Source organism: Oryctolagus cuniculus, chromosome 3, assembly GCF_964237555.1.
Source record: "Oryctolagus cuniculus chromosome 3, mOryCun1.1, whole genome shotgun sequence".
Classification (NCBI taxonomy): domain Eukaryota; kingdom Metazoa; phylum Chordata; class Mammalia; order Lagomorpha; family Leporidae; genus Oryctolagus; species Oryctolagus cuniculus.
The window spans coordinates 52,101,353-52,125,963 of record NC_091434.1 but is presented as its reverse complement, the minus strand read 5'-3'; the positions used below and the strand labels follow the sequence as shown (position 1 = coordinate 52,125,963).

At 38.6% G+C, this 24,611-nt stretch overlaps 1 protein-coding gene across 7 annotated transcripts in view; it reads left to right on the top strand.

The window, feature by feature from the left end:
- The window catches only part of GULP1 (GULP PTB domain containing engulfment adaptor 1), a 311,569-nt gene that overhangs the window by 8,489 nt on the left and 278,469 nt on the right, over positions 1-24,611 (top strand). The window contains exons 2-3 of one of the 7 annotated variants that reach the window (XM_070070489.1): positions 3,954-4,054; positions 4,204-4,334. The exons of 5 other annotated variants lie outside the window; for them this stretch is intronic. The gene's annotated coding sequence lies outside the window, so the exon portion shown is untranslated. The remainder of the gene's footprint in view (positions 1-3,953; positions 4,055-4,203; positions 4,335-24,611) is intronic. One more of the 7 variants, XM_051848371.2, reaches the window with a different exon arrangement.

Genomic DNA, 24,611 nt, shown 5'->3' with positions numbered 1-24,611 from the left:
CGGCTCCAGCCATTGTGGCCATCTGGGGAGTGAACCTGTGGATGGAAGATATCTCTCTCTCTCTTCTCTCCATGTAACTCTGATTTTCAAATAAAAAAATAAATTTTAAAGAAATCTTTACTTAAGACTTCCTATTAAGTGATACGTCTTTATTCAATTCTGTTTCTTAAGTTGTCATATAAATTAGCAATCTTTTATTCCTCCCTCTTCCCATTTTAGAAAATGTAATCATGTTTACACTGTGAGTATTTAAATAAAGAAATTCTGATATGATCCAGTTTAAGTTAATAAATATTAATTGAATATCGCTTGTTCTTTTGGTAGATAAGTCACTTACCAGTAGTAGATGACAGAGACCTATCTAAAATTAAGTTAAATAGAATTGGTATTTAGGCATAATTCTGAGGTACAATGGCGACAATGTTGAGAGGGTGAGGTAGGGAAAAGAAATATTTACTAGTGCAAAATGAAGTGTTATTTGAAAGAATGCATGGAGGTGAGTCCTAGTCCAGGTCAGAAGGAATGAGGATGACTAAGGTAGGTAAAGAAGCAGTTCCAGACAGCACAGGTAGGAAAGACAAGAAGGCATGAAACTGCAAATGGTTTAGCAAAGCAACTTAAGGATTTTGAAATCCTAGAGCTGTTTCTCCTTTCTGTCAACATATTCCTGACTATAATCATCAGTAATTACATATAGGAGTTTAGGACTTTTAATGGCATTAATCATCAACAAAATTATCTATTTTTCTTTTTTTTCCCTCTTTATCCAAATGTAATCAGTATGTAATTGAAGTCACAAGGAGTGGGTTGTGCTCTGTGTTTCAAATTTACATTTAATTTCAGGACATACATATTTAAGAAATAGATTATCATTTTCATAGTATTGACTGTTATTTGGAGGGGTTACAATTTGGCTGGGCATATTGTCTTATGGTCTAGATTACTTCTTGTGTTTAAAGAATAGACATGCTAAATCTTTGTATCTCTCACTTGGAAATAAATATCTCTGCCAGTATTAACAATCTCCATGAATATTATTGGAAAAATAATTTCTGTCCATGTGGAAACTTGACTTGTGTCTTCTGTGCATCATTGAGTTATTTAAGGCTATCTGTTTGATTATATGGTATGGATTATTCACTGCCCATTTTTAATGCAAAACTTAAGTGTGTGCTAAGAATTCTTGGAAAATGAGGATATAGAATATGTACAACTATAGCATATTTCTGACAGGGACCTATAATTAAAAATATGCATAATGTAATTTATTGCCCTATATTCTCTTATTCTATTTGCTTGGCTTGATAGTTCTGTGAGATACATCTATTTTAAAATCAGTTTATTGTTTTATTGATATTTAATATATTTGATACCAGTAGTTCAACTTTATTTTTGAAACCTATGACAACAGCAGGCTCTTTAAACATTTTAACTTGAAATAATTAGCATATAACACTTTACTAATACATCAGTTAGTACATCTGGACTAACTTAAAATTCTAATAGATGAGCCAGTTGAGGCTTAGAAAATAATACCCTAAAGTCTAAAGTTTGGCAACTTGGAACTAAATGAGTAGCCTTAAGGTTTCTCTGAACTTCCCTATACCACTCTGTCTCTTAGTCTTCTTTCTCTCCTAAAGTGCAGGGAAAGGCTTCCTCTAAAGCTTCCGTCCTAGAAGGAATGAAATTTTTATGAAGTCTCATTAATTAGGCAAGATTAACCACCAGAAAGAGACTGAAGGGACACCCTGCCTGGGCAGACTTTTCATCTGTTCTTGTGAGGGCAACTCTCAGAGATAACCTAAAAGATTTTATCTACAGAATAAGATAATTTTTGTTCTTGTACATTCTTTTCCTCAGTGGTTCCATAGCTTGTCAGCATCATCGTCCAGGATACCCGAAGCCCCTCCTCATTCAACTGTCCATTCCTCTCTTAGTTGGAAAGTTACTTAAGCATCAGCCATTGGCCCTTTGTGAACGACTTTGTGAACGACTGTTATGCTGTGATTTTTTCTTTCCTGTGTGTTAATAAACTTGCGTATGTTTTCTACTACTCAAGCTGTTTATTGTCAGCTAGTTCCAAAGAACCTTCGCAGGGTCAGAGGGAAATTTTTCCTTGACCAGTACGGTCCAACATAAAAGTTTTGTCCTTAAAAGTTGACAGTATCTTTAAGAGCACAGTGAGGGATAACTGTCTAACAGGTTCTTGTATTGTATTGCGCTTTGTATTTTCTATAATGGTAAGCATCCTATACCACTGGCAGTTTTTTGCTTCCCTTGCTTAGTAGGTCTTCAGGTTTTCTTTTGAATGACAGTGAATGACAATGGATTCAACTAAGTAAGATTCTCTACTTGACAGGAACTCTCCATTCCATTTCTGGTATTTCCATTATCAAGAAGCATATTTCCACCTCTAAGAGTCTTAACATCTCCTTTTTTTTGGTTATAGACAATTTTGAATATCCACCCAAAACACTTTTTATTTGTCTTTGCTCTGGTATTGTACATATGACCCCTCTAACCCACATAAGTCAAGTAAAGGCCATTTCACTTCTCTATCAAGTGAAATTTAGGTTAGGTTAAGCTAATAATCATGTTTTCTATAACCCTTGGCTGTTAGCTACTGAAGGGACACTTGTCCTTTGTCTCAGTAATAAGGCAGTTATTTTATTTGAAATGACAAGACTTGGTTAGAAGTGTAGTAGAAATGCTTTCTTACCAAAAGTAAATTGGATAAGAAAGTGCACGTTGGCTCTTAATATGGGTCCTATGTGGAATAGATGCTTCATCCATTGTTCCAAAGACATTCAAGTGCGGACAGCACAAAGGCACTGAAGGTGAAAGAGGTGCTAGTGTTGCAGTGCAGCATGCTAAGCCACCACTTGGGAGGCCCACGTTCCACACTGGAGTTCCTGGAGCGGAGCTCTGACTCCACTTCTGATCCAGCTTCTTGCTAGTGGAGTGCTGACTCCCATTTCTGATACAGCACCCTGAGAAACAACAGATTATGGCTCCAGAACTTAGGAGGTTGCCAGCCATGTGGGAAACCTGGATGGAGTTCCTGGCTCCTTGCCTCTGCCTGCCCCAGCCCTGGCTTATGTAAGCATTTGAGTAGTGAACCAGGGGATGGATGATATTTCTCTTCTCCTGTCTCTTTTCTTGTCTCTCTCTGTTGCTTTCCTTTTCAAATAAAAATAAACTTTAAAAAAAGTGGCAGAAAAATATAAATACGTGAGAACTAGACAGGACTGTTGGGTTCCTGAATTAGTATACCAAATTTCTGCTTTTACTGTTATGCAAGGTAATGCATTTCTTTTTCAAACCAGCTGAATAGAATTTGTAATTACTTAAAATAGAAATTAATCTAATTAAACAGTTATTAGGTGGCATCTTAATTTTGGAATAAGCATTTTAAAAGTTATAGATTTAGATTATTAAAAAGATTATAGACTTTTTTTGGTTTTTAAACTTTATTAAGGTTAGTTATGTTATGCTTTAAAATATTTTATTAAAGGTCACCAAATACTATTGCATTTTTAAGACAGTAAATAGGTGAGTCATCTGTAAGACGAATTAGGGAGGAGGTGGAGGCAAGCCAAACCGGGAAAAATGTAACAGACTCAGACAATAGACAATAACTAAAACAATTTGAAATATATATTTATAACCTAATTTATTCACTATGTAATTATGCCATTGTTCGCAGGTTATATAGTATCTTTAGTGTACTGGAAACATTAAATGTATATGAAGAAATAAAGGAATCTCAGTACCTGATTTTAGTAATTCAAAACTTGTAGTTTGAAGTGAAGGCTAACATAACTATTTAAATATAAAACACAATGATGATGGCTGTAACATTCAAGAAAATTATGAATTGTTGATGGTGTCAGCAAAATAATGTAGCAAACTTCTCAGTAAGAGCTAATAATGCAGATTCTCTCTTTGTCCAGGTTCTAGTCAAGAACTTCTGAATCCTTTTCTCAACAACATCTTGGCTGTTGGGCTCTGTGTTTGTCTCTACATTGTCCAAATTTGGCAGGAATTCTGCTAGGTCAGTTTAACTGTCTTTGATATCTGATCACTGTCTACATCTAATTGGGTTAAGGACAACAATGATCAAGTGTTTACTGTGCTTAAGCGTTGTGCTAAATGTTTTTCATTCTTCATAGTGATCATTTTTTTTTTTTTTTTTTTTTTAAGTTTCCACAGCCAGGAAACAGTGAAGCCAGGGCAGGTTGCAGGATGGAGTAATTCATCATAGCCGTCAGCCTCTGCTGTCCCCAAGATGATGTCTGATCACTGTGGCCTGCATTCAGACAGAAAACTAGTAGGTCAGTTTAGCCAGAATCCTTCTTTACCTGTGAGTTTTCCTCTTTGTAACTGTTCTTCCATTGTCCGCTCCTCCTGTCCCCATCCTGCTTGTTATCTATAAATTCCCAATTTTCCTTGCAGAATTTGGAGTGCAGCCTAATCTCACTCCCCCACTGTAAAACCCCCATGGAAGTACAGTGATCCTTACACTGAAATCGGAAAAAGACCCCCTAAAATCTGCACTGAAATGTGGCCCTTTAGAGTTCCCCAAAAGCACCTGGCTCCTGGCTCCTGCCATCGGATCAGCGCGGTGCGCCGGCTGCAGCGGCGGCCATTGGAGGGTGAACCAACGGCAAAGGAAGACCTTTCTCTCTCTGTCTGTCTCTCTCACTGTCCACTCTGCCTATCAAAAATAATAAAAATAAAAATAAAAATAAAAAATAGAGTTCCCCAGCAGTGCTATCTGGGGTGCCACATGTGCTACAGGAATTTAGGGTGTCATACGATTTCACCATGAGATTATTACTAAATCCCCAATATTAATAAGCCCGAGAGGGTTCTTGCCTAATATTTAGAGAAGAATTCTAAATACCGGCACAGATAAAGGAGGCAGAATGGTACATTTTCAGCTTTTATTTAGTGAGAAAGATGCATAGGAGAGTGAGAGCTTTATTTAAGAGGGAGAGGTAAATCAGAGTTCATACAGAACACCAGGAACCAGCCACGTGGAAGAGCATCTAGGCCTGTATCTGGCCAGGAAGCCTAGAGCACATGGCCCAAAGGCCACGCGCCCTGGAGGCAAGCCCCCTCCTGACAAGAGGCCAGGGAAGAAGAGAGAGCCGGGCTACACTGTGTCCCAGCTTTTAACCCACTTCCAAAGGGGAGTGGTTAATTAACCTGATTGGCTGGTGGGCACCCAGGTGTGGCCTGGTAGGGGATGAGGTCACACAGGGGCATGGTGAAGGTGTGGTCTTCCAGTTCACAAATCTAATCAATTTTAGCCTGTATGCCTGCCTACTTCAACACCTGTTGTGATGGTCTTGAATAGTCTGCCTGACTATTTAACAAGTGTCATGAATACTTTTTTCTATAACATTCATTTTATAAAATCTTATTTCACAGAAACTATTAGCAATTTAATTATTTTCTGCCACCATACTCTTGATGTAGCTTTTTGGATGACTTAGCATTATGCATATTGGTTTTTGTAATGTGATATATCAAAGTATAGAGATACTTTGACTCTTTGCCTCTTTCTGTAAAGGTAGTAAGAATTACTCAAAGCTAGGAACTGGCAAAGGCAGGAGTAATAAGTATCCTAGGGTATCAGTGCTCTCTCCTAGGGGGAGATTGTTAACCAAGCGGTTTAAGCAGGAAGTGAAAGAAAGTAAAACAGGGCATCCTCTAAGGGGCTCAGAATAAACAAGTGTCACACTCTGCAGGTTTGTTAGGAACTAGGGAGTGTGAGAAATAGAAAACTGGGAAGTTGTGTGGATAATGCAAATAAATAAGAGCAGTTTGTGAAATGTAGGTGAGAGTGTTACTAATGTTGAAAGCCTGCTGTGAAACTGTAGCAACTGAATCACTGGTCAAGGAAATAAAAAACAACAACAACAACAACAAAAAAAAACAAAAACAAGGTTAAACCGGTACTAACATTGGTGTTGAAAACATGGAGATTGGGTTGGAGAGGGACATCCCCAATAACTTGAGTGCCCAAAGAAAATTTGAAAGAGACATCAGAACAGTTACTGATGGAGACATCTGAAGTAGGAAGACCTCCTACATTACTGTGATTGAGATGTGCTTCTTAGATTTTTGCATAAGAATGCAATAAACATGCTTGAGATACTTCCTCTATGAGATCATGACCTTCATTCATAGCAGCTAAGGAAGTGAGCACACTGGGAAAGCCAGGCAAGAGAGACCAGAGAATACAAAGTGCTGCAATTCTCAGAGGATTATTCTTCTTTTAGAAGCTGTTGTTCAGGGATTGTCCTGGGGCCTCTCTTTGCCCTAACAAAATGGAGCTGCCCTCTGGTGACCTTTTCTTGGTTCAAAAGGGAGCCACATTCTTATGGGGTTTTGAATATGAATAAGTGCCACTTGGTATGGAAATTACTATAAAGTGACTCTGCTTAGCCTCTTTGGAAATTATAGTAAAAAGTATCACCTGAATCAGTGCAGATACAAAGTGAGGAAGAGGATAATATGCAAATACTCAATTTTGGTCTCCCACTTTTGCTACAATAAAGTGAAAATAACCCAACTCCCCTTAATTTGCGTCTCTCAGGATCTTCATGGCATCTGCACTATTTCCTTGACCTATTTTCTTATATTTGTGAGTTCATATGAAAATAAGTTTTTGAACAGGAGAGTCATGATAAGGATAGCTTGTACAGAGTGCTTCCTGTGCCTTGGGCATTGGGCTGAATGTCTTTGATAATTTATAACTGACATAGAAATTTGATTTCTACAGCTATAAAACAGTGGCAGGTTGTAGGGTGGGAGTGCTGCATCTTAACCATCCTTCTAGCTGAGGAAGTGGGCAGTGGAGTGCCAAAAGGTCCCCTGGAGGCTAAGGCCAGCTCTGGCCCTTCTTTGCAAGTGAGAGTGGGACAGCTTTGAATAACCTGAATTCTTAGACTCCGGGCTGGTGCTTTCTTTTTGCTCCTCTGATGAAAGGATAAGTCGTTCTCAGATACACACAGTGATTCAGGACTCCCATTTGAAAAGACATTTGTGCATTTCACTTTATTTTGTTTGATAAAGCATAAAAAAAGAGCCCTTTGTGTATTACTCCGACTCTTGCTTGATTTGGTTTGTCAGGAGAGTTAAAATGTTAAATGAGATAGTCTGATTTTTTTTTTCTGAAACCCTTGATTTTTGTTAAATAATAAAGTTTGGAAGAATGAAATCTGAGATGTAAAGCCAGTAATTTAATAGTTTTTAATTATCTGAAATCTACTTTTCACTTAACTGGTAGACAGCATTTTTCTTCACTGAGAGGTTGGACTGGATAACCTCAAAGACCATTTTAGCCTTGAGGTTAGTCTAAATATTGTTCTTTTTTTTTTTTTTTTTTTTCCTGAAGCACATTCTTTAAAACGCTATATTCAGCGTTGTTCATTTTTAGCAGTTGATTTCATTATCTTTTTTTGAGAAGTTAAATTGTTAGATTTTATCTCTTATGATAGTTATAGCTTGAAAGCTAGAAGAATTTTTTTTTTTTTGAAGAGATCTGATACAGTCTAATTGTTAGGAAAAAGTCTGTGGTGGAAAGCAATGAAAAAATGGAGAGAGTGAGTCAAATATGTAGGCAGCCTTATAGGAGAAGCGCATATTGGTGCATAGTTCAGCCATGAAATTAGAAGATTGAGAGGTGGGCTTTTGGCTTAGCTATTAACAGGATAGTTAGGACATATGCATCTCACATCAAAGTGCCCAGCTTCAGTTCCTGGGTTTGGCTCTTGATTCTACCTTCCTGCCAATGCAAACCCTCAGAGGTACCATTGATGGCTCAAGTAATTGGGTTCCTTACCCACATGTGAAACCTGGATTGAGTTTCCTGCTCATTGGCCTCCTGGTCATTTTAGGCATTTGGGGAGTGAACTTAGAAATGAGATCTCTTTTTCTCATTCTCAAGTAAATAAATTTTTTAAAAATAAAATTGGAAGACTGAAAGTAGAGCTAGGAGTAGAGTAGAATGGAAAACAGGGCTGGGATTTCTAGAGATGAAGCCAGGGAAGCTGAAATCAGTCTTGTAGATGTATCTAATCTAAAACTTATGTTTTATTCTAATAGCAATTTGAAATTCTCGAGTGATTTCATGAGGTTAGTGACAAGATCTTAACTGCTTTTGAGAAAGAGCCAAGATGATGCTCCACCAGTATATCTAGGTAAAAAAAAAAAAGAAAAAAAAAAGATTGGAAGCCAACTTTAGAGCAATGGCAATGAGAAATTAGTTTATTCCAGAGATTTCTGGATAAAAGAAATCTGTACATTTTGATGCCTTGTCAATGATTGTAGGAGGTAGGCAATAGGACGCTATAAAAGTTGATTATAAAGTTTCTAATTTTGGCAACTGAGATATTAGTACCAGTCATCAAAAGAATAAATATGGAAGTAGAATTGCTGAAGAAAAATATGATTTCAAGTTTGGACACTTTTTAAAAGATTTATTTTTTTATTTGAAAGGCACAGTGAAAGAGAGAGAGGAGAGAGAGAGAGAGAGAGAGAGAGAGAACTTACATCCTCTGGTTCACTCCCCAAATAGCCCCAACATCCAGGACTGGGCCAGGCCAATGCCAGGAACCTAGAACTCAATTCAGGTCTTCCATGTGGGTGTCAAGGGTGCAAGTAGTTGGGCCATTTTCCATTGTTTTTCCATGTACATCAACAGGGGGCAGGATCCAAAGTACAGCAGCCAGAACTAGAACTATACCTATGACGTAGGGAGATGCTATCTCATGTGATGCATCATAATGCCAGCACCAAGTTTGGACACATTCTGGTATGCCTCTGAATTGTTCTGTTGTATATGCCCAGTAGCATTGTATTTGTATTGGTTTGAAGCTAAGAAATTTAACCTGGGTTCTGTGTGTGTGTGTGTGTCCAAATGTAAAGAATTTTAGGTTTCACATTACAAATATGAGCTTTTGGCTTAGAGGGGATATCCAAAGTAGAGGTTTATATAATAGGAAGAATGTCCATGACAAGGCTTACAGGAATACTGATATTTTTACCAAGGTAGGAAAAAGCAAAGCCTGCAGACAACACTAAGAAGAAAAGACTAGTGGAGAGGAGGAAAAAAACAAGAAACTGTGACACTGTGGAATTTAAAAGAGCATTTTGAGAAAGAGCAGGTGATCAACAGTGCTAACTGGGATAGAGAGATTTTAAGAACCAGATTAAAGAATTTGTTGTACTTGTGAAGGATTTCAGTGACCTTGGTGAGAACGATTTTGGTGGAATTGTATATATGGTGAGGCGTGGAGCAGCATGAGTATTTGGAACAGTAGTTAAGCACAGCTGTTTCAAAACAAATCTGTGCGGAAAAGGAGACATAGTATGGAAGAAGAAAGAAGACTTAAGTTAAAATACAGGGAGGGTTTCTTATTTTTAATTTTTATTTGAAAGAGAAAGAGAGAGATCTCCTGCTTTACTCCCCTATTGCCAGCCATAGGTGGAGATGGGCTAGGGTAAAGCCAGGAGCTCAAAGCTCAATCTAGATCTCACACATGGGTGGTAGTGACCCAGGTAGTTGAAGCATCAGCTCCTACCTCCCAGGTTGTACATTAGCAGAAAGTTGGAATCAGAAGTATAACTGGGACTGAAATCCATGCACTCCCATATGGTATGTGGGCGTCTCAAGTAATGTCTTAACTACTGTGTCAAAATCCCAGCCCAGGGAGGGTTTCCTTAATATGGAGAGTCTTCATTATGATTAAAACACGTTTGACAAGTGATCAGCAAGTATATGTACAATTAAATCATGATGGCTGGTTAAGACTATGGTAAATTGAAAGGTGCATATGCTCAAATGTAGATAGTAACTCCTTAGTTCTATGAATATGTGAGAATGTGGACTGACTTGTCACATCTATCATTGTGGAAAAAAATTTAAAGGAGGGTAGCATATCAAAATTCTAAATGATACAGAGGAGCAGTTTCTTAAGTGACTATGGTGAAAGGTTAATATAGTATGGAAGTTTTAAGTTGTGCGTTAGATGATGGCTAAATCAGTCGATCAATTACTGAATTACTAGGAAATAAGGGATGTGACAGTGGAAAGGGACGGACTGATACAATTATGCATCAAGAAGGGGGGGAAGGTCTATGTTTATTAGGAGCCTGTGACCTGAATATTTGATGTCAAATGTGTAATAGTTCTTGTGCTAAGATCAGTGGTCCTTTGTAGAAGAGAGAAGATAAATGGGTATGATGAGTTCAGAAACTGAGGCCAGTATGCTGGATGAGTTTTGCACATGGGTTTTGGCAGTAAGCCTGATTTGAAATTTTCACTTAAACTATGCGGGTAATTATGAACACTTACAGTGGTAATAATGGGAACAGGTATCCTAATGATGGGTAGATTTGGGAGCGTGGAGGGATTGCATCCTTGGATTGGATCTTAGTCTTTTTGTGAATTCTCAAGATTGTTTTCTGAGTTGTGGGAGGCGGAGCAGAAAAGAACATGGTGCAGTGGACTTGGCATGGTGACCGCAGCTGACCAGCTGGCTTGTGGGCATCTAATGAGCTGCTTCCTTGGGTACCCTGATGTCTTAGTAAACTCAGGATACGGTAATGAAATGCCATAGACTGAGTGGTTTCACAACAGAAACTTATTTTCTCACGGTTCTGGAGCCTGGAAGTCTGAGATCAGCATGCTGGCATAGCTGGGTTCTAGTGAGGACTCTTCTTGGTTTGCTGCCTTCACTGTGTCTTCATGTGGCAAGGGCAGGATGTAGGGAGGTGAAAGAGCGAGAGAAAGCTTGCTGGTGTCTCTTACAAGGATGCCAATCTCACCCTTAGGACCTCATCTGAACCTCATTGTCTCCCAAAGACCTCATCTCCAAATTCCATTGCTTTGGGGGTAAAGGCGTCAACATTTCAATTTGAGGGCATATAGCTAATTCCATAGCAACCAGAGATACCTTCGGTTCATTTGGGGAAGATAATGGCAGTTTTTATTCTGCATAGATAGATTTATTGTCAGCAGATATTTTTGACCCTATTTTGTGCAATGAGTGTACTTTTATATGCTAGGTACTGCTAAATTAATATATCACATTTTAAAGTATGTGAAACCACAAGCCCACATTCATCAATATTCATTATAGTTCTGCATGATCAGTATAAGAAATTAGGTTATTCTGGAAAAAGCCTGAGCTTTACCTTCTTTGTAAATAGGGTTTGCCATTTACAAGCTGGGTGCTCTTTGGCAGGCAAATTAATCACATGCTGCTTCCTGTTCTTAACTTGTAACATGGTACAGCCAATAACTCTGTGCAAGGTTCTTGAGGGGTTACAAACATAACTGATGCATGTTATACAGTGGCTAGCACTTTGTAGGTGGTCAGAAATTGATAACATTTGTACATACTAAATATATATTTTTTGTACTGTTATTAAGTATTAAAGTAAATTATATACTATTTTCATTTTATTAACAAATATGCTCTTTCATGAAAATGAATTTACCCTCAATGATGAATACAATTGAAGAACTTCATTGTCATATATTAGATGTGATTTATAAAAGATAAAATTTAGAAGGATATAGAATTGGTTTCTGTCTTGACCATAGGTCAAAAAGTTACATATTTTCAGGAAAAAAACACCCATTTGTTTAAAATATTGTGTAACTTGAATTGAGATACATCTTCTCTTTTTAGAATTATATTTTTACATATGAAATATGATTGAAATTTATAATATGAAATATAAATATGAAAGAAAATAGATACTCTTTTGTTAAGATTTTATTTATTTGAGAGGTAGAGCTACAGACAGAGGGAGAGACAGAAAAAGGTCTTCCATCGGCTGGTTGACTCCCCAATTTGCTGCAATTGCCAGAGCTGGGCGGATCCAAAGCCAGGAGCCAGGAGCTGCTTCTGGGTCTCACACATGGGTGCAGGGGCCCAAGCACTTTGACCATCCTCCATTGCTTTCTCAGGCCACAGCTGAGATTGGATTGGAAGAGAGCTGGATTGGAAGAGGAGCGGCCAGGACACTAACTGGTGGCCTCATGGTATGCTGGTACTGCAGGCAGAGGACTAGAATACTATGCCACAGACCTGGCCATGAAAATAGATCTTCTTAATCCTAAAATTATATAGGGGAAAACTAAGTTGCTTAACTTACATGTCAGTACTTTTTGCTCAGTTGTATACTTAATGCATGCTGTTGACACATGTGTTAGAATACTGAAGTTTTTTATAAAGGAAAATAAAGTTAGTTCCCTTGATCATTTTTGTGACACTTTTCTTTTTTGTGCAGTTATACTTGGGATCATGTACCACACTGATTTTCTCACATTATATACTGTGATGTACAGCAGTTGATTTAGGAATATATATATGTACTGGTATGAACGGGAAGAATTTGAGGAGAGGAATTCTGTAGATCTAATTTTATGATTTCAAGTTCATAGTGCTATTTTTTAAAAAGATTTATTTATTTATTTATTTATTTATTTATTTAAAAGACAGACTCAGAGAGAGGGAGAGACAGAGAGGTCTTCCATCTGCTGGTTCACTCCCCAGATGTAACAACGGCCGAGCAGGGCTGGGCCAGGCCAAAGCCAGGAACTTCTTTCCCATGGGTGCCAGGGCTGCGAATACTTGGGTTGTCTTCCATTGCTTTCCCAGGCACAGTAGCAGAGAGTTGGATCAAAAATGGGGCACCCGGAATTCCAGCTGGTGTGCATATGGGATGCTGGCATCTTGGGTGGTAACTTAAACCACTGTGCCACAACGGCAGCCCCAAATTCATACCACTATTAAAGATAATTGTGCAGTAGTGTGGGTTGATTGTATTTCAACAAAAAATTAGTAATCAGAGAAACATAAATCATTTGGTGGTGGTTTCTGTCAGAATCATGGAGCCAGTGAGTTTTCAACAATAGAGGGTGACTAAGCCTGGAGGAAGAATGAATGCAATGTCAACTAGATGTCATGCATGCTGCTAAAGCCCCCTTTGTTTTGTCTCTGACTCAGAACTCTGAAGACTTGGTTCATTTTTCAGTCCAATAGCTGTGCTCATCATTACTAGAGACCTAAACTCTGGATCATTTAGGTTATTATTTCCTGGTTGCATGCATTAGCATCCACATGTGCTTGGGCAGCGAACACTGGTGATGGGAAAGGGCTGTGTCTGTGAGTCTCTTCCCAACATCTGCACTTCAGCTAAAGTAAATTAGACCTCACGAATGGAATCTGTTTTTCAGATTTGGTATTTAAAATGCATCATTTCCACCGAGGGCTAAGAAAGGGCAAGCTGCATTTTGTTTTGTAAATTTGCCCAAGAAAACCATTATCACAGAGAAGTGTTTAAGCAACTAGTCCTTCCTCTGTATTAAATTGAAGATCTTAGAAAAATTAGCTTCAGTCTGTTTTTTTCCCTAACATCCAAAGAAAATCCTCCCTAGTTAAAATTTGAAAAACAAATAGATGCATTAACATAGAGAGAGAACAAATGCACAAAGCAAACTTGCACTGGGGCTTTGCTTTAGTTTTATGCATGTCCCTCCTTTCATCTTATGTACCGAGATAAGGCAAGTGAAGTGTGTGGTTTGTGGAATGCTTTAGAATGTTTGAATCGAGTCATTGAACACTTACTGAGATAGAGGTAAACCTGGTCTCTTACCAGGTGTTCCTCTCATGTGTAGTCCTGCTTCTGGCTCTGTCACTCCCTAACTAAGGGATTCTGAGGACCCTATTTACCTAAATCAGAGGTTATTTATCTTCTCTGGAACTTTTAAAGCTAATGACTTGGACTTTGTATGCATTAACTGGCAGTTTTAAAATAAAAAATCCACCCTGGCATCCAGAAATTTTCATGTAGCTTTCTCTTGTGTGTCCCCTTCCTTGGTCTCAAGATTATTTGAGTTCACACTGTCCAAACCCTTGGGTCTGGACAGCAGGCAGCCTTAGAATTCTTTCTTCTCCCTCTATCAGATCGCCATGAAGCTTCTGAAAATCAATAAATAGTTAATGTTTCTACCCTTACATTGTTGTTTCTGAAATTGTTCCTTTTCACAGTTTGAATCCTATGGCGTTTTCTTTTCAGTCCCATATTTTGGGAGTTATAACATCACGAATGGTCTTTATGTTAGGAAAAAATCGTTATGTTATCTTAAGATTCCAAGTCAGTATAAGAAAGAAGCTTCTGACATTGGATCAAGATTAATTATTCAATAATGATGTCCTGTTACCAAACCTATTTGGAAAAGGGTTGAATAACTGGGTCAGGGATGCTGTAGAAGAGTATCTTGTAGCTCACCTTTAGATTGAGGCGTTTGATAAAAGGATTTCTAAAGTCCAGCTGTGAAAGTTTAAATTTAAATGGAGTGATCAGTTTCCTGTAAGAATGTTTGTAAAATAATGCCAAGCTAGTAATTTGCACTAAGTGGATTAGAGCCACTGGGATTCCAGCTTTTACTCCCATAGACCTTCACTCATTCAGCATACTTTTAAACTTTATTCTTATGGGCCAGTTACCATGTTAGGCTTCTCCAAAGTATCCTTAATGTCATGGAAGCATGGATTTACAAGCTTAACCTGCCTGCTGTAAGTGTAATTCATTTGAAGGCTTAAATTTTATTGGAATCTGACCTTTCCCTACCCAAATGTTGCTTTAAGTAAAACTGTATTTCAATTACAATGAGCCAATACCAGTCTTCTAGGAGTCTCAGTTATTAATCCTGTGACTTCATTTATTGCTCAGCTTGATGTTTCATTTCCCTAAGTGTATATGTGCCTCTGTGAGGGTTTTGCAGTGTCCATAGGCAGAGTCAGAGCAAGGGAAGGAACATGATAAATTTTGCACTTATGAGATCTCACAGTGCTGGGAAATACAGAATGAATGGATTTGAGAATAAAGTTACAGAACTAAATTAGGAAATATTAAAATAGTGTAGATTAGAGATGATGAAGGTCTGAATTTATGAGATATCAAAGAGAATGGAGAAGAATGGATGGGGGGCATGTTTAATTTATAGAACTTGCTTATTAACTAGATGTGAGTAATCCAAGGGAGAATGTAGAGAGGATTATTTGTAGATTGTAGGCTTGATAGACTGGATATGATTAAAGTCATTAAGACAGGACATAGACACATAGGAAAGAGAATATGATTGGAGGAAAAACTAAGAATATGCTTTGGGGGACTGGTGCTGTGGTGCAGGGGTTAAAGCCACGGCCTACAGCGCCGGCATCCCCTATGGGCACTGGTTTGAGTCCTGGCTGCTCCACTTCCAATCAAGTTCTCTGCCATGACCTGGGAAAGCAGTAGAAGATAGCCCAAGTTCTTGGGCCCCTGCACCCATGTGGGAGACCCGGAAGAAGCTCCTGGCTCCTGGCTTCAGATTGGCACAGCTCTGGCCACTGCAACCATCTAGGGAGTGAACCACTAGATAGAAGACCTCTCTCTCTCTCTCTCTCTCTCTCTGGCTGTACTTTGATCTGTAACTCTTTCAAGTAAATAAAATAAATCTTTAAAAAATATATGCTTTGGATTTTTGAGTTTGAGGTGCTTGGGGGACCTCTAAACAAAGTACCATATAGTGAGGTGGATATGCTATTTTGAAATCAGTTACTTATCTGTCTGTATAAAGTGATATTGGAGGTGGGTGAGAAAATTTGTGCACAAAAATCTGTATTATAAAAGTGGTACTTGCAGGAGAATTTCTTTGCACTTGAGATGCACTTTTTAACCTTGGAATACCAGAATCAAAGATTCTCCCATGCAAGGCTATTATCCTCCTGGCCCATTGGTGTTCTGTGGAAGGGGAGAAAGGTGTCCTTTATTTTTATCCTCACAATTTATGGAGTTATTTAGTTTCCTTCATATTCAACCCCTCCAACCCTGCCCTGTTCCCACAAGAGGGTAAGCTCATTTGTGAGCACACTTAGTTCATATATGAGTCAAACTGAGTTCAAGGAACACCCCAAAGTTTTATACACTCTTTATCTGTAGTTCCTATTTATTTATTTATTTATTTAGACAGGCAGAGTTAGACAGTGAGAGAGAGACAGAGAGAAAGGTCTTCCTTTTTCCGTTGGTTCACCCCCCAATGGCCGCTGTCCGAAGCCAGGAGCCAGGTGCTTCTCCTGGTCTCCAGTGTGGATGCAGGGCCCAAGGACTTGGGCCATCCTCCACTGCCTTCCCTGGCCACAGCAGAGAGCTGGATTGGAAGAGGAGCAACCGGGACAGAATCCGGCACCCCAACTGGGACTAGAACCCAAGGTGCCGGCGCCGCAGGTGGAGGATTAGCCTAGTGAGCCATGGTACTTCTCATATGCTCCCCTTATAATTTTGTCACTAGTGCTCACCATTCTCTATAACATAATTATTGACTATGTTTTTCTTGCCCATTAGGATGGAAGTCCCACAAGTCTCACAAGATCAAGCACTTGCTGTTTTTTTTCCTTATTCCTAGAGATTCATAATGTACTCAGAATGTATAATATGCTAGCAGAAATAGGCATTCAAATATTTGATGAGTGAATGAAGAAACAAGAACTTCAAGATCTAGTTTCTTTTAGAGAAAGTGTGTTTCATCTCAAATGCTTACTTTGAAATGTCTTGGGAACAGCTGTTAAAAGGATGCAATTCAAAATGTTAGATTTTGAATTGGAACAAGGACACACTGTTGCACTGACCCTTAGCCTGTCCAGTATATGAGGACCAGTACTTGGAAAAATCAGTTTTGGGGGCCCGGTGCTGTGGCATAGCAGGTAAAGCTGCCACCTGAGATGCAGGCATCCCACATGGGTGCCGGTTCAGGTCCCAGCTACTCCACTTCTGATCTAGCTGTCTGCTATGGCCTGGGAAGGCAGTGGAGGATGGCACAAGTGCTGCAGCTGTGTGGGAGACATGAAAGAAGTTCCAGGTCCCTTTGGATTGGCACAGTTCTGGCCATAGTGGCCATCTGGGGAGGGAACCAGTGGATGGAAGACTCTCTCTCTCTTTCTCTTTCTCTCTCTGCCTCTCTGTAAGTCTGCCTCCTTTCAAATAAAATAAATAAATCTTCAAAAAAAAAAGAAGAAAAATCAATTTTGATTTAAGAGACATTAGCAGAAAATAAGCCAGGCTGTGCACCATAACCTACCTGGCTCTGCAACAGTGGCCTCAGCCACCTCACTCTCTCATCTCTCATTCCCTAGGAAGGAATGACATAAGTTTCCACTGTCTGTTTTTTCTGTGATTATTTAAGATTATAGATATGTGCAAATGTAGATGAGGACTGTAGTCATAAGAGCATGTTTCTGTTCAAATTAGGATATATCTGCTAAATAAAATTTAAAAAGCTGGTTTTTATAAAATGTACAGGAAATGAAAGTAATTTACACAATCTATTTGCCGAGTACTCTGGTTTATAATTTGGGAAGCAGATTCCAAGAAGTAATGATAACTGAAGAGAAATGCATTTAGTAAAATTTAAGAGTAACCTCTTTTGCATATTTTTGTTAAAATAATTACATAGACTTGTTTTTCATTTATTTATTTCAGGTTTATTTTTCCACATTAGAGTACAATCTGTCAAAATGTTTGTGTGAAAAATACCATTTGCTAATACAGGTGAAAAATGAGGAGTAAACCTATATTTTGATTTATTTGTTGGTGTCATATTAATGGATAACTCCCCTTGGAAAGTAATGGAAGACATTTATTTCACTTATAATACATAATAATGTCCCTTAATCATAGGACTATACGACTCAAGAACAGAGTATACTTTTATTAAGGTGTATATACTTATGTAGACTTGTGTTATTCTTTTTTGTATGATGGCATATGTATAGTGCATACAAGATAATATTATATGAAATTAAAAACATCTTTCTAAGAATAGAATTAAAGTTTATAGTCCTATAAAAAGATTGATTTTATAATAATAAACTTTCCATTTCCAGCTTTTCATTGTTCAATTTTTATATCTTGGCAAACTAATCTTTAGCATTGGCCAAGATTTCATTTAGCTATTTATTATAAATTACCTCAATTGATGAGTAAGAAAGCTTTAGGATCCCTCTCTAACTTATTTTGATGAAAAAACTGTTTTTCTTCTAATTCATTTTTTTCTGTAAAGTGATGTTAATAAATGAAGAAAATCAATCATAATTTAGCAAAATGCAGTTAATTTTTCTTAGAATTAAATAAAGCAGAACGGAGAACATTCAAAATAGTTTTTCAGCCGTTCATTGACTACTGCTAATGAATGTATGTTATTTTAATGAATCAGGGTAACCCTCATCAAAGCTGTAAAACATTTATGAAATCCATTTCAGTAGTTCTATAATTATTTTATATAACTATTAAGAGAATTTCTAAGTTTCTCAAGATGGCCTAAGTGCTCTGTTGCTATCAAAGTAAAGCATGGTAAAATTCCCCATAGTAGTACTGGTTTGCTGATGGTCTTCAATTGTTCTGTTCTGTTACTAAATCCATATATGGATATGTAACTCAATTCATTTTTACCTTATCAGTGATTTTTTTCTACACAAAAATTTTTAAAAATTTTTATTTATTTATTTGAGAGGTACAGTTACAAACAGAGAGAGAGAGACAGAGAGGAAAGTCTTCCTTCCACTGGTTCACTTCCCAAATGGCCACAACAGCTGGAACTGCACCGATCTGAAGCCAGGAGCTTCTTCTGGGGCTCCCACGTGAGTGCAGTGGCCACAGAACTTGGGCCATCTTCTGTTACTTTCCCAGGCCATAGCAAAGAGCTTGACTAAACAAATATTTTAAGCTATAAAATTAACTCTGTGGTATTTCACTAATTAGCAAGTTCCTTTTGGGAGCATGATTAAATATTTTACTGTAACCTTTAAACAGTGTGTAGCTCATGTAGAACAAGATAGTTGTGTTATGTGTTAACAGTGTATCACAGAATTTTTGCACTTTGGTTTTCTGGAAGCTTATTCTTTCAAAAATACATTATTACACCTGAATGCATTCACACTATAAAGGATTCAAATACTTTGAAGACACAGAAAGCAAAATAGAGTATCTTCCTTCATGCCTCCCTCATATCTACACTTCTTAAAGGTAAAAAATGGTTAACGGTTTAGTAGGTGTCATTTCAGCACAAAATTCTAACCATTTCCAAAGATGCACATCTTGATGTTGAAAAAATATGATCATAATGTGCATTCTTTTCACTTTGGTTGGAGGAGATCAGCATTCTTTAGGATTAAAGCGATTTGCTTGTACAGCTCAAGGCCACTTTATTATTTGGACAAATCTATCCGATTAGCTGCCACTGCTGCCTGGTGTGAGTCTCTCCCAGTTGGTCTACAATTTTGTTTGAATAGCATGTCTGTGAAATGGGAAACATCCATAAGAGTGTAAACTAATTGCATAAAGTCAGTTCATTCATGAAGCTAGACATGTTACTTTAGATTCATACATACATACATTCATACAAGAATCATTTTCCCTTTTAAAATGTTTTGGTGTTTGTGAGCGTTTACTAACAATCCCAGTATTGCATTTCTCACATTAGCCATAGTGTAAACACTTAGCAGACTTTATTTATTTATTTATTTATTTATTGACAGGCAGAGTTAGACAGTGAGAGAGAGAGACAGAGAGAAAGGTCTTCCTTTTTTCATTGGTTCACCCCCCAAGTGGCCGCTACAGCTGGCATATTGCAGCCGGTGTGCTGTGCTGATCCAAAGCCAGGAGCCAGGTGATTCCTCCTGGTCTCCCATGCGGGTGCAGGTTCCAAGCACTTGGGCCATCCTTCACTGCCTTCCCGGGCCACAGCAGAGAGCTGGACTTGAAGAGGAGCAACTGGGACAGAATCCGGCCCCCCAACCGGGACTAGAACCTGGGGTGCCGGGGCCACAGGCGGAGGATTAGCCTAGTGAGCCGCAGCGCTGGCCTAGCAGACTTTAGATTGATCTTTCATTGATTATGATCATTTAACATTTTTTAAAGACTGACTGATTTATTTGAGAGAGAAAGATCTTAGATCTGTTGGGTCACATCCCAAATGCCTCCAACTGTCAGGACTACACCAGCCTGGAGCCAAGAACCAGAAACTCCACCTGTGTCTCCCAGGTGGATGGCAAGAACTCAGGTGGTTGAGCCATCATCTGCTGCTTCCCGAGAGCATGATGAAGGGACTGACTGGGAAGCAGGGTACTGGGACTTGAGCAGCACTCCAGTGTGGCATGTGGAGGCTTACCACACTGTGCCACAACTCCAGCCCCTTGTCTTTTAAAAAATTAAACATACCTCTGGGGGCCAAAACACTCCCAGCTGGTGCCAAATAACTTTTGTGGGGCAAAACGATCTCAGTAGAGAACCATGGTTTAGTAGCATTTCTAAACTCCTAATTATTTCTGACTTTTTTGCAGGAATAACTAGCTATCCCTGAACAGTCCATAACTTGTTTTGCAGGATGATTGAAATGAATATAAATATAAAATTATTAAGTTTTCACTCCATGTATATGTAGTCGACTTGCATAGAAAAAAAATTTGCTGAGAGAAAAAAAATCTCCAAATTAAAAGGCTTGGGCTCGCTTGTGTGAGGATCAGTAATTGGAAATCTGACTTTCTTTGCTATGTCTTGACAGAAGTTCCTTCAGCAGTTTGTCTCTTGTACTTGAAAACTATGCAGCTAGACTAATGCAGTGCAAATCGACATATAAACATGTTTTCTGAGAAACATATTTTGTTATAAACACAGGCCTTCCAGAACAGATGCCACATCATAAAGTCTAATGATGTACGTTTTTTCCAGACAGCACTCATTAACATGCATCTTTTCATGTGAATGTTAGTACATTTTAATTTAAATGGAAATAACATCAGCTAAAGTTTTAATATTTTACCCAAAATGTTTTAGTAATAAGAATCCTATCTGAACTATCTAGGAAGTGTTTTCACATACATTTATGTTTGAGATTTAAAACTTTCTGCTCTCCTCCTGAAGTACCAAAGACAACCAAAAAAACCAACTCATTCATGATAAATTTAGACCGCTGCAAAGAGATTTGTTATATTTTTAGACTTAATATTCTAATTTCCGCCTTTAGTATATATTCATTTTTAATGAATTTCCTGTTGACTTGAAAAGGAATTTCTATAATAGGCTATTTTAAAAGGATTACCTAGTTCAAGCTTTCCCCAACTTGTAGTTAAATCACTTCCTTCCTGGAAACTTTTTTTTTAAGGATTTATTTTATTTATTTGAAAGAACGAGTTATAGAGAGAGGTAGAGCCAGAGAGAGAGAAAGGTCTTGCATTCCTCTGGTTCACTCCCCAAGTGACTGCAACTGCCAGAGCTGAGCTGATCTGAAACCAGGAGCCAGGAGCCTCCTCCAGGTCTCCCACGCGGGTGCAGGGACTCAAGCACTTGGGCCATCTTCTACTGTTTCGCAGGCCATTACAGAGAGCTGGATCGGAAGAGGAGCAGCCGGGACTTGAACCGGCGCCCATATGGGACGCTGGCGCTGCAGGCTGGGGCTTTAACCCGCTGTGCCACAGTGCCGGCCCCTACAACTTTTTAAGGTAAAAATTTCAAGTCGAAACTCAAGCACTGTATTAGTTTTGATGTCTCAATTTATTTTACTGTTCTCAATACACTAATCTATAAATCTCTCTTTCTCTCTCTCTCTCTTTTTTTTTTTTTTTTTAATTTTGACAGATAGAGTTAGACAGTAAGAGAAAGAGACAGAGAGAAAAGTCTTCCTTATGTTGGTTCACCCCACAAATGGCTGCTATGGCTGGAGCTATGCGGATCCGAAGCCAGGAGTCAGGTGCTTCCTCCTGGTCGCTCCTGCGGGTGCAGGGCCCAAGCTCTTGGGCCGTCCTCCACTGCCTTCCCAGGCCACAGCAGAGAGCTGGACTGAAAGAGGAGCAACCCGGACAGAACCGGCGCCCCAACCAGGACTAGAACCCGGAGTGCTGGCTTCGCAGGCAGAGGATTAGCAAAGTGATCCATGGCGCTGGCCCAAAATATATGCCATTAAATTGATATTAAATATAACTGCACAGTGTCATACTAAAAATGTTTTTTCATGTTTAAGTCTTTATTGCATGATAGGTAATATTTGGGTAGTAATTATACAGTTTTAATATTTTAAAAAATTTTTAACTATTTTCATTTTATTTGAAGACAGAGAGGACAGGCGGAGGGTGTTCTTTCATCCCTTATTTCACTCCCCAAATACTCACAAAGCCTGGGCTGGACACTCCAACTCTATCTGAGTCCCCCATATGGGTGGCAGGGGCCCAATTGTCTTCTGGAGCCATTGTCTTCTGCCTCCTAGGGCTTCCAGCAGCAGGAATTGGATTGCAAGTGGCAGAGACTCAGGTCAGTCTGATATAAGATGGGAGCCTCCTAGGCAGCAACTTAACTGCTGCACCAGATGTCTTTTAATATTTTTATTCAAATGAACATTTTAAAAACTGAACTAATTTTAAAAGAACATACATAATGGTTTTCTGTATATTTTTTCAGTACACATTGAACTATACAGTAAAGTAACTCAGGACTCACTTTAAAATCATTTGTGATGTATTACCTAGCCCTGAGTTGAGGGAGCAATTTGTGCATTGTAAAACTTTCCCTTTGATTTGCAGAGGCTTCAGATTTTAAAGGAATCGTCATACATGATCAATGATTCTCACACTTGATCAATAATTCTCCATTGTTTTGAAATTTCGTACCCTGTGATCTTTATACAACAGTAATGACTCTAATATATCTGTCCTGGTAGTAATGCTAGAATATCAATCAATAAAATATATTTATGTCTTCAAACTCCTTTGGTGATGGGGTGGAGGTTGACATTGGCTGTTGGGATTGCAAAGGAAGTGACAGTGTGACCTCACTTTGCTGCTTTCTCACTGCATACACTTTAGGAATATCTTAGAGTAAAGGAGAGCTGGTCCCAGATTCTTTAATTCTACATCTCCTCTGGAATGACATTAAAAACAGTTTATAACTTGTGGCTGGGTTTAATATTGCTGGTGGCCTATTATAGTCCAAACTTGAAGCTATTTTACCAGGTATTTCTGAGCCTGTTTCTCATTGTATCACAGCACTGCAATTCTTCATTACCTTTGTTTTTTCAGCTGTTTTACGGAGGTTTATCCTGGAATTGTATGTTGACTGAAGTTTCCTATGATACCTTCACTTAGCTCTTGGTAGGAAAGGTCACGTTTATTTAAAATTGTAGGCTTTCTGGCCAAGATGTACATGAGAGCCAGCCAATTTCCATTCCTACTGCTTCTGCCCTGACTCTGATTTTTGGCTTTCAGTGCTTCTTGTCTGATTGCTTGAAATTCTTTTAACTCTTTTCTTAGCCTTTGGTATTTTTTCACACTTGTCCATTGTAGCTCTGGTCATGTTTCATCCCAGCCAAAAGCCTCCATAATCCTGCCTTTTGTCAAAGACCTTTTTGTCTGTTAGCTATTGCCTCCACCATCTGCCCTGTCCTTACATGTTCTTGTTACTTCCGCACTGGATGCAAACTGCCAATCACTGTATCCTTAGGAAATTTTACCTTTGCTTTTCCTGTCCTTTCTTCTCATTCACTGAGTTTTCCTGAGAACCAATGTAAATTCACTTGTCTGTAAACATCTACAATCCTTTCCAAGCTTCACCTGGATTTTCAGTCTTGCCTTAAGCTTCTGGGAGTATTCTTTAATCTTCCACAACAGGGTGTAGGTAGTATTTCTGTTCTCCACAAATTGCCATTGTATTTCATGTGCTTTTATTCACTTCATTTTATTTTACTTTTTTATGATGATTGAAATCTCAGCAGGGAGGAAAGGCCTGGCTTTGAAGAGTCAGGCCTACCTGATAGCTGCTTTGCCCCCGACTGCTCTGAGCAGGAAATGTGTTCCTGTGTAGATTCTTTTACCTTCCAGGGACTTCATCCCTTGCACACGAGGTTGCAGTTGGCAATAAATATGTGTTTGAAGGATGCTTTACTGCTTATTTTTGAAGAAATTGTTATTTAATATTTATTCAAATAATATCCTGAAGAATCTCAGTGTTTTTGCCACCCACAGAGAAATCATTTCCTTCTCCCCTCCACCCAAAAGAAGTATGTGGTTTGTGTGTGGGAATTGAATGAAAATGTGTTATTGAGATTACTGAAGGGGTGTGTGTGTGTGTGTGTGTGTGTGTACAGAGTTGAGAAAAGAGATTGCTTTTACTAATCACCACTTTCCCATTTCCTTCAACTTTGTGTATACTCACTAAAAGTGGTCATTTAGACCCAGCTGTGGTCACCCATGAATCCTAATGATGGCTTCCAGTTTTTAGGGGTAAATTGCTATGGAATGGAGTAAGGAAATTGTTGTATCCATCGTTTACTCCTCTATGATTTATCTTCTGAGCAGAAAGTTACCAGACAGGAAAATACCCAGCATGTTGGCAGGTAGAATATGCAAAAAGGGTTTATTAATTTAAATAATTAAGGCACAGAGTTAGGCTGCTGCAGAAAATAATTTGCTTTCTACCTTTCCTGTAGCCCCAGTGGAACATTGCACTATGCATGGCATAGCCAAATGTAATCCCAAGTATATTTGTCTTATACTTAG